The sequence below is a fragment of the Papaver somniferum genome, chromosome 5 (assembly GCF_003573695.1).
Source record: "Papaver somniferum cultivar HN1 chromosome 5, ASM357369v1, whole genome shotgun sequence".
Classification (NCBI taxonomy): Eukaryota; Viridiplantae; Streptophyta; class Magnoliopsida; order Ranunculales; family Papaveraceae; genus Papaver; species Papaver somniferum.
The window spans coordinates 58,824,767-58,834,461 of NC_039362.1; the positions used below are offsets into that span (position 1 = coordinate 58,824,767).

The 9,695-nt window shown below is 39.7% G+C and overlaps 1 long non-coding RNA gene across 2 annotated transcripts; it reads right to left on the reverse strand.

Annotated features, from left to right (window-relative positions):
- Positions 1-452: 452 nt before the first annotated feature.
- LOC113281658 lies at positions 453-3,960 on the reverse strand. Of its 2 annotated transcripts, XR_003326312.1 has the most exons (5): positions 2,861-3,960; positions 1,728-1,802; positions 1,331-1,597; positions 1,162-1,211; positions 453-869 (listed from the first exon to the last, which is right to left on the reverse strand). It is a non-coding gene; the product is annotated as an uncharacterized LOC113281658 (long non-coding RNA). The 2 variants fall into 2 exon arrangements; XR_003326311.1 differs by lacking the exon at positions 1,728-1,802.
- Between the last annotated feature and the right edge of the window lie 5,735 nt (positions 3,961-9,695).

Here is a 9,695-nt window from a genome sequence, read left to right on the forward strand (position 1 = left end):
TTTTCTGTGTGATACATATTTGTTTATTAAAGTCTTCGACTTTGGGTCGTAACAACTCTTAGTTGTGGGTGAGATCATCTAAGAGAATCAAGTACGTACACTACTTCAGAATGCGAAATTTAGGACAGGTCGAAACCGTCAAAACCAGAGTTATACGACTTATATTAACTGTCCTAAAGTCTGTCATATTTTTGGTGTACTATTTATTATAGGATGGTTAGTTAATGTCCAAAATTAACAACTAATATCGTTTGTCTAAAATAACGACTGATAGTGATTGTCAAAATTCTATAACTAGAGATTCAGCCTAATCTGATTCAAGTGAGTCAGTTTCAGCCGAATCTGACTCAGGTAGCCCGATTTCAGCAAAATCTGATTGAGTATAAGAATTTTTTTTTTCTCTTCTTTTTTCTTTATTGTTTTTAGATTAATACCATCGCCAGACTAACATATGAATTTTGTAAGCAAAATGTAAACCATTCTATTAGAATTAACTTTCGGTTGACAACTTAAAAACCCAAACATCTCTAAATTCAACAACAAAAGCTACTTCATCATGTTCAAAACAACAAAGAAGAAGAAAAAATAATATTTTTTTTTTAAAACAGTGTGATTTAACATCCAAGTGCAGGAGTTACGTATTTATTTGGCCATTCAATCGTCTCACTGGGATCAATATCTCCAAATATTCCATCTCCAACACATAGTTCCATATTGCTATCTATAATTTCGTCGAGAAGGACTTCATAATTTTCATAATTTGGTGGTGTACTAAAATTAACACGTCCAAGTGCAACTGCCATCTTCTTTACATCTTCCAGTGAAGTATGACGACCTTTTAAAGATCCAAACTCCACTGCTGTAAGCTACTGCAAAGAAAAGCATATATAGGCAATAAAATTGGTGAGAATCTAATTCACATTAAATGGTAAGGTACCCACTATCAAAACATACATCCAAGAATGAGCAAAATAAGTTGAGTAATCCGAGCCAGATGAACAAAATTGACATTAAAGAAAAGAATTAGGATTACATACAACATGTTCATCCACTTCATTTAAGGGAATTAGCTTTTTAAAGCATCACTAAGAAGTTAGCGCCCACACTAGTAAGACATAATTTTTCACAAACTTGATATCTAGATTATTAAAAGCTTATTACCTCGACCATGACCCTGGGACCATGACAGTGCAGCTCTCTCGTTAATAATGCTACAAGGCAAACCAAAACAAAGAAGAAGGTTTGTAAATGGATTTTCCAATAGTGCACTTTCGGGTATAGAGACGAAAACAAAATCGAAAGTTGATGCTGCCAGCACAGTGCTCATTACCTGGTAAGATACATTGCTCACTTGTAGCTCGCAATCACATAGCTTTTTTTTCTTCATTAGAAACTCTAAATCCTTTCAACTACAAGAGGTTTCAAACCTCCCCAATCATGCATAATTGACTGTTCCTGTTTCTCTAAACATTCTCCATAAATCTCTACCCCTTTTGCAGGTTGTCCAACCGGAATAGATGCTTGTTCCTTCTGCACCACTCCACATCCAACTCATCAACAATGGTATCTTCCCTTAGCTTCCGATAATCTGCAATAACTGTACAACAAAAATTATACAATGATCAACAGTCAGTACTGCGAAACGCTTCTACAAGAAGATCTACTGAAAATTACTTTAGGAATGCAAAGTAACATACATTGAGTGCAATTGCTAATGAAAACCTAACCTTTTATCAACAAGCACCAGCATGACTCTTAATCCCAAAAAATTAGAGATGAAACTTTGACAAAATTTCATCAAACTGAAACAAACCCATCACAGTAAACCATCAAACATATCAAAACCCCTTAAACTAAAGCATAATTCCAATGTAAAAAAACAAGTAATTTCATCTGATTTTCACTCTTTAATTGGACGACCAAAGGGAGTCCCTATTAGGGGTGCACATACCCTACCCATACCCGCCAACCCTACCCTACCCGCCAGTTTTTTAACTGTATCCTATCCTATCCACTATTTGGCGGGTAGGGTGGCGGGTAAAGATTTTCTTAACCGCCAGTAAACGGGTAGGGTGGCGGGTATAGGCCATATCCTACCCACCCTACCTAGAAGTGCACATACCCTACTCCTACCCGCCAACCCTACCCTACCCGCCAGTTTTTTAACCGTATCCTACCCTACCCGCCAGTTTTTTAACCGTATCCTACCCTATCCATTATTTGGCGTGTAGGGTGGCGGGTAAAGATTTTCTTAACCGTTGGTAAACGGGTAGGGTGGCGGATATAGGCCATATCCTACCCACCCTACCCGTTGTGCAGCCCTAGTCCCTATGTGATGAAAAATAACCAATGTTGTCCGTCACAACAAATGTGCAGAGAAAATAAAATTAGTTTTAATTTCATGAAATTCAAATTCATCTTCAAATAATCAATCAAATCGTTCACAAACTTCTTTCAACTACAATCATATAAACATATTATCAGTTCGAATTTCATCTAATCATCCACTGAATCGATCAGATGATTCGGACTGTAAAACGAGTAAAGAAGATGAACTTTTCGGAAACGGACTCACTTGATCCGACCCATGTCCCACGTTCGACCCACATTAAAAACTCAAATAAAAATGCACACAAGATTCGGAATTTGACAAATTGAAATGGATATTTCGTGAAATTGAAAAGGAAAATTAATCTGAGTAACCCATTCAACAGCTTTACAAACAAAACCCCATTAACAAATTTCAATTTTTGTTACAGAGAATGAAACGAAGAAGAATTAATGGAGAAGATGATTATTAAATACAAAAGAAACAATACTTATTTGATTAATTTACAGAAGATTATTAGGCTAAAAGTACCTCTGATCCTCCAAGTTGATTGCTTTCACCAGAGACATTGCGATATTGAAATCGCCATGGAAAAAATGTCTTCTTCTACACCTCAGATTTGGGAAAGTCTAGTGATTTCCATAGTTTTTAACAAATAATCAAACACTGATGGAACAACAAATTAAGTAAGAACCCATCAATCGAAAGCAATGATTCTGCATTTCAAATAAATGGTTTTGCGTTGACATACACCGATTGAGAGACCTAGACCTAGAACAAGCAGCTTTATTATTAACAGAGAGACCTTGGTTTTATCGGATTTATTAGAGAACCAAGAATTTTGTACTCAAGAAAATATCAAAAGTTTGATGTTAATATTTACAACCGAACACGTGGATACACAGGAAACGGATACAGACTCAAAGGAAACATGTGGCGTTTGCTAGTGATAAGAGTAACGGATTTGATGATCTGCTTTGTAGCAAAGGAAAAATGATTTATGGACACGTCCATATTTCAACGCGACCTATTCGCACATGCATGCGTGTGTTGGATGGATGGATTGGAGAAACTGAGATTTTCCTAGAACTGCCCAAATTGTTCTCTATTATAGTTGCTGGCAAGAACATTGCAAGTCCGATAGTTATTGACTACTAATATTTATGCATTCGATAATACTATCCGTCCCTAAAAAAGAGTCGTAAAATATGTAGTTTTACTTAAAACTAGACTAGACTAAATCTGATTGATTGTTGGTCGGCCTACACTGCTGCAGCAGTAATCCAGGACAGAACATTCCTTGGAAGTTTACAATCGAGACGTTTTGGAAATTTTCAGTTTGGAGAAAAAACCCAAACACGATTTGAGTCAAACTGGGGTTTTAGTGATACAGGGATACAGATAGAATTTAAGAAATTTTAATTGATGGTTACTGATGGATTACCGATTGAGGAGGATGTGTGATAGTCAATAAAGTAAAGCAATCATTGGAAAGAAATTTTGTATACGCTAGTTTGAACAGAGCTGATTTTGGGATAATTTTGTATGTGATAGTTAACTACTGAAGGAGAATCGAGCTAAGCATAATGAATAATCAAAAAAAAAAAAAAATTCTACCAAAATCAAAAGAAACTTTCCAGATTTCGCGTCTCTAGCTTTCCTCCACCCTAGATTTCTTCACCTATTTTGATGATGGTTCTTCTCTGCTGTCGTCTTGGTCATCAATCCACCATCGCTTTCACCGTTTAAAGCTAAATCTATGTACAGATTTACAGAGAGATCTTTAATGTTGAAAAAGGAGAAAAAAAATCTCTACTCGCGGTCACTCTATGAGATGGATTTGGATTTGGATCCGATTCCAGTTTCTAAAGAAATCAGGGGTTTCTGAAGTGATTTGGGTGATGAATAATGAATTTAACATCTAAATCTAAGTAAAAAAATCAGAATAAGAACGGGGGAAGTTAAAAAGATAGTTTCATTTTAAGGAACGCTAAGGAGGAGAATACGGGAGACTTTATCTTCTCCGAGTGTTTTCAGTTTTAAGGAGTTTCTGGATCTAAATAGAGGCCGTTCGATTTGTGTGATTTAAGGGCTCATGTTGTTATCCGATATGGGCGGAACTTTAAGGGACTGGGGGCCAAACATAACCGAAAAAATTGGACAAATTCACACTGTTGTTACCATATAAAAATATTTTGACAAATCCTAACTGAAAATATATAACAACGGGTAGGATCTGTCATTTTCCTCCCTCCGCAAGTGTCCTAAAAACCAGATTTTGGACTAGTGGTAGCATCCTGCTAGGATCAGAGGCGTAGGAACATAATTGTACCTTGGATCAGTGTGAGATGTATTGGGGTTCAACTACAGTCCAGACCGAAGTTAGTTTGGAGTAGGCTAGTGTCTGTAGTGGCTTAATACAGTGTGTGTTCAATCTGGACTAGGTCCCGGGGGTTTTTCTGCATTTGCGGTTTCCTCGTTAACAAAATTCTGGTGTCTGTGTTATTTCTTTTCCGCATTATATTTTATTATATAATTGAAATATCACAGGTTGTGCTTTGTTCAATCAATTAGAATATCCGACCTTTCGGTTGTTGATTTAAATTGATTGACACTTGGATATTGGTCTTTGGTACCATCCAAGTTATCTGTCTTTGATAAAGACTCGCAGATTTCTATTTGCTTGAGTATATATCAAATCGAGAGATTGAGATATAAACTCTTTGATATACTTTTTCTCTAGATTGAGTCTGACTGTCTAGTTGATTCTATAGAAAGTATATTGGAGTTTGTCCATACATATTGCTAAGCGAAATATTTGGTGTGGTTGTTATACCCCCGCTTTTTCAGCCACGCCTCCTCTTGTTGCTGGTCCTATTTGCCGCCGCTCCTCTTTTATTTCTTGCTTTCTTATTTTTGGTAGGACTTTTCTCCTACTAGTCCATGGTGGATTCATTTCCTAGCTTACCTAGGTTTGGTCTCGACCAATAGGGTTCGAGATATTGCGCAGGGAGCAAAAAACCTAATTTTTGCAAATTGATAAAATTAGGTTAAAGGACTGAATTTTGCGGGTTGCCGCAAAACCAATCAAATTTTGGTGAATTTTGCATACTGATACAAAAATCACTAATTTAATATTAAAGGTTAGCATAGCTTGCGTGCCTCTGATTGAGTACTTCCACATGCATCTCAATCCTGACACTTCGGGAGATTCATGCTACTCGGTTGAGAGCGAACATTAGTCGTCATGTCATGTCAGTATTAAGAGTTCGACTGGGAACATGGTATGGAACAAATATCCCGAAATTTACAGAATATTTGGGATTGTTGCTACACGCACCATTCTGGAAAAATTTCATATAAATATACTGAATTGCTCAATACGCATGTAAGTAAATAGGCATGAGCACTCATCACTTTTAAATGGCTCAACTTCTTTGCAGAATGATGGCGCATTAAATATAGGGTTTTACATTTTTAGCCATGAACTAAAAACCACTATCAACATTAAGTCCCTGCTTAGTACGTAACAGTGACATTGTTGCAGGGTAAGCACTAGATGGTGACAAATAAAGTTAAAAATTATGAGGCAAGGTAGACAGATGTTACCAGGATGGAGGCCGGCTAGGTCTTTGAGCAAGACATGTTTAACGAGGTATCAAAGCACGCAGTGATCGTCCTCCTATCATACGTCAATTGCCTCCAGGTAGATTTCGAAATTTGCTAAACTCCATTGCTCTCGATTGCGAGAGGCTTTGACTTTAAGTTGCTTGGAGTCTGGACTGCTGAGTCGCAACTAAAATGTTTTTTAAACTTCTGAGCATTGATTGGAATGGAATTGCTTTCATCCTGACTCTTTATCTCATCGGCTCATTCTTTCCCTTATGATTACGATGATGAAATGCTTGGAATACTTATATGGGCAAAATGTTCCGGAGTGCTTGAGTGAAGTAAACGGGATGAGAAGCGTTTTGTTGCCGACGTGCTGCTATCAAGTCTTCAAGGACTTCGTTACAAGCGACATCCTTTGAACCATCTTCTGAATCTTGGATTGTTGTATGAAATGGGGTGCGATTGAGCAGTCCCCATTTATACTTTAGATCCGACGGGGTGGCCAGATATGTGAAAATATCTTTGCGGCGTACTTTGGAGTCTTTGATGCAGTGTACGACTTCATGTTGAGAACTTCCTGCAGCTCGTAAAACTTTGACAGTGATGATATATCAGAAATAACCTGGTTGAGGGACGTGAAGGCATCCCGTGCTGGCAGTCCCTAAGTGTAATTATCTTGAGCCTATTTTCTCTTGAAAGACGTACTTCCATTGCATTTGTTGGTAAGGTGGTTAACAAATTGATGAAGGCGGCAATCTTTTGGATTCGTCACTTGTTGATCAGAGTCGTGTTTGATAGATCTGTACTGTATCCAAACTTTTGGTAGCTCATGCACCCCTTCCATAGGAAATTGGAAATCTAGAAACACCGGTTCTGATTTTGTCGGCGATGTGGCAGACATGATGCAGTTGGTCTGTGTGGCTTGAACAGAGCTCTGAAGCGGCTTCGGCCTCTGAAGAGAGCGCTGAAGCGGCTTCGGGAGAAAGCGCTGAAGCGGCGGCTTCGGGAGAGAGCGTTGAAGCGGCTTCAGAAGAAAGCGTGCGTTGAAGCAGATTCTGGAGAGAGCTTGCCTTCTTCTGGAGAGAGCGTTGAAGCGGCTTCAGGAGAGAGCGTTCGTTGAAGTGTATTCTGGAGAGAGTGTTCGTTGAAGCGGCTTCTTCTGGAGAGAGCGTTAGTTGAAGTGGCTTCAGGAGAGAGCGTTCGTTGAAGCGGCTTCTGGAGAGAGCGTTCGTTGAAGCGGCTTCTGGAGAGAGCGTTCGTTGAAGCGGCTTCAGGAGAGAGCGTTGAAGCGGATTCAGGAGAGAGCGTGCGTTGAAGAGGCTTCTGGAGAGAGCGTGCGTTGAAGCGGCTTCTGGAGAGAGCGTTGAAGCGGCTTCTTCTGGAGAGAGCATTAAAGCGGCTTCAGGAGAGAGCATTGAAGCGGCTTCAGGAGAGAACTCCAGTCAGGGCGCCCCTTAACCCTTGATTTCGAAAAATGAGTTCTTCCCATTCTTCTAAGGCGATACGATATGGCAGATGGGAAGATGACACACAAATAGTGCTGGAAATTCGTGTTTTCTCCTCATGGGAAAGAATACTGTTTCTATTGTAACATCTCAACGCATGCAACGCTCTCCCTGGTGATTCTAAGTAGGGGAGATAACAATAATGGTTAAGGATTCAACCAACCTTCAGTTTGATTTTCCCTTGCAAATTACATGCTTCTTGATTGACCGTCTCTCTTGTGTTGAAGAAGTCCTTGACCGACTTCGAAGGAATTTCATGCTGAGCCTCGGTCCCTGATGAGTGCCAAATATTGTATATATTTATCCCTTTTTGTTGGCATTTAACTCATCTTTTGTGCAGTAATTCTACATTTTATCTCATATTCTGTATTTTCATTGTTTCCAAGAATAAATATTTTTCTTACTTAATTTTGCATTTTTAGGTAATAAATAAAGTTTGGATGAATAGAAGAGCGGAAAAGAGCAGAAAAGTAGTGAAAAGCCGGGAGGAATTACACAAGGAAGCCGCGAAGAATGTTGTGCACAAGACCAAAAGGCTATAAGTGGGCTTGAAGAAGAAGAATTGTCCTTAAAGAAGATATGGGCTTGTCATACCCAAGGCCCAAAACCCTTACTCAAACACATTTCCACTATCCAAGACCGTCTCGGATTTCAGCCGTCAGATCGAAGCATTTCAGCATCCTACGGTCGCTCCATCATCGCACATCAAACTCCGAAGCCCCCGCTTTACATCGCAACGCCCATCTCCATCTTGGGTCGTCCGTTTTGCTACATCCCTTCATCCGACGGTCGCTCCACGCTTACCTCCGTATCGCCGTTGGATCCACCTACCATCTTCCCATCCATCGCTCCTTGTCGCAGATCATCAAACTCCGCTGCACCTGTTTCACACCCTAGCAACCGAACACCTACACCCCAAACAAACAGACCCTAATCCCATTTCCATCGAGTTCTTCCCCTTCTTCCCAAAAATTTGCAGAGCTCTGCAAATCCATCACCACCATCTCTTCCATCTCCACCTCGAACACCACCACTACCACCTTCCCCCGACAAACTCAGGAGTCAATCACCATCCTTGTCTCTCCCTTTCTCGTCTGTAGCATCGAGTCCTGATGCTGCAAACTCGACAGTGAGAGAAGCTAGGGTTCACATAAGTCTAGGGCTAGGCCAACAGCGCAACAAGAGCTAGAGGAGGAGCAGTAGAACATCAACAGGGCATGGGTCGAGCAGAATTCACACATGGGTATGTCGAATTTGATTTTTCCCCAAAAGTTAGGGTTTACAAATTTAGGGTTTTGTGAAATTAGGGATTTGGTTGTAAACTATAAATAGGAAGTGATGTAGGATGTTAAAGGGTGTTATTGGTTAGCCGAGAAACCCCCTAATTGGGTTAATTTAATTTGATTTCACTGTTAATTTTTAGGGTTCTTCTTTTGCAATTTTCATTCACTGTTTAGTAGTTTAAATGTTGTGTTGTTCCTGTTAATCATGTGTTGTTCCATCTGTTTTCTCATGTTCTGAGTTCACTGCTGAGGCTCAGATGAAGCTTTAGTGGACTGTTAGATAGTGGAATGCTAGGTTAGAGCCTTAGTGCAGTGTGTTGATTGAGCAATGGGAAGAGATTGATGCTCATAGTGCCTGTGATTGATTGTTCTGTCAAAAGACAGTCAATGCTAGGGGCAAACTAGTGAGAAAATTAGTTTTCCTCCCATTCTAGATGTATGCATAGGATTTTCAACTCAACCTAGGATCACATTGTTTGGCTAGGACACAAGGGTGGATTCAAAGCCTTAGCTTAACCCACATTTTGTTTTCACAGTCACTTGCAACTTAACTGTTTTGTTACTTCTTCTCCTCCCTGCCCTTGGCTCACATCCTTGGTTTCTTTGGTTTTGTTTCCTGTTTTGTCACTGTTTTGAATCTCTTGTTTTGTCAACTGTTAGCTTCTCAAATGTTAGGATTAGTTTACTGTTGTGTGTCAATGCTAGGTTAGAGCCTTAGAGCATTGAGTTGATTGAGCAGTGGGGAGAAACTAGTGCTCACTAGTGACTGTGAGCAAGCTGGTTCTCTTCCCACTCTAGATGAATGCCTAAAGCCATTGCCTTGGCTTTGCTTTTTTTTTTTTGTCACTGTCACTGCCACACCATCACTGCCTTTGGCCATTGGCCACTGTTTTTCTTCATTTTCCACTGTCCATTTTTCCTATATCAATTTTCACTGTTCTTGGCTTAGTGCCACCATTACTTCAC